At 33.6% G+C, this 387-nt stretch overlaps 1 protein-coding gene across 1 annotated transcript in view; it reads left to right on the top strand.

Annotated features, from left to right (window-relative positions):
- The window catches only part of LOC119591729, a gene marked incomplete at its 5' end in the record, with an annotated part of 19,381 nt that overhangs the window by 14,954 nt on the left and 4,040 nt on the right, over positions 1–387 (top strand).

Below are 387 nucleotides of genomic sequence, written 5' to 3'. Positions count from 1 at the left end.
CATGTATATCAATTTCCATTGATTAATTTATCAATAAGTCTGTAATTTCCATGCATCGTTCAGATATCTTTTCGTTCTCATGTTTCCCTCCAATAATGATGGTGATACACGATGTTATTGGTATTATTGCCTCGTTTCGCTAATAAATTGGGCATTACTGCGTTTGTTATTGGTAATAATAGCTTGTTTACTGTATTGCCATTTTTGTTCACTTTCTGTTGGATATATTTTATAGGTTATTGTCATTGTTGTGATTTTTCAGGTGTAGTGAGATTCTCATGATCGCCGTTGTTTGTTTTAGTTTTGTGTTTGTTTGCAGTTTAAACCTGCTTTGCGTTCGTTCAGTTTTGCATGAGAATTTGTGTCTGTGTCCCTATCTTTATTGAG

Source organism: Penaeus monodon, chromosome 29 (genome assembly GCF_015228065.2).
Source record: "Penaeus monodon isolate SGIC_2016 chromosome 29, NSTDA_Pmon_1, whole genome shotgun sequence".
Lineage (NCBI taxonomy): Eukaryota > Metazoa > Arthropoda > Malacostraca > Decapoda > Penaeidae > Penaeus > Penaeus monodon.
Note: the sequence above shows the minus strand (reverse complement) of the source record. Positions and strands in the feature narration are given on the sequence as shown.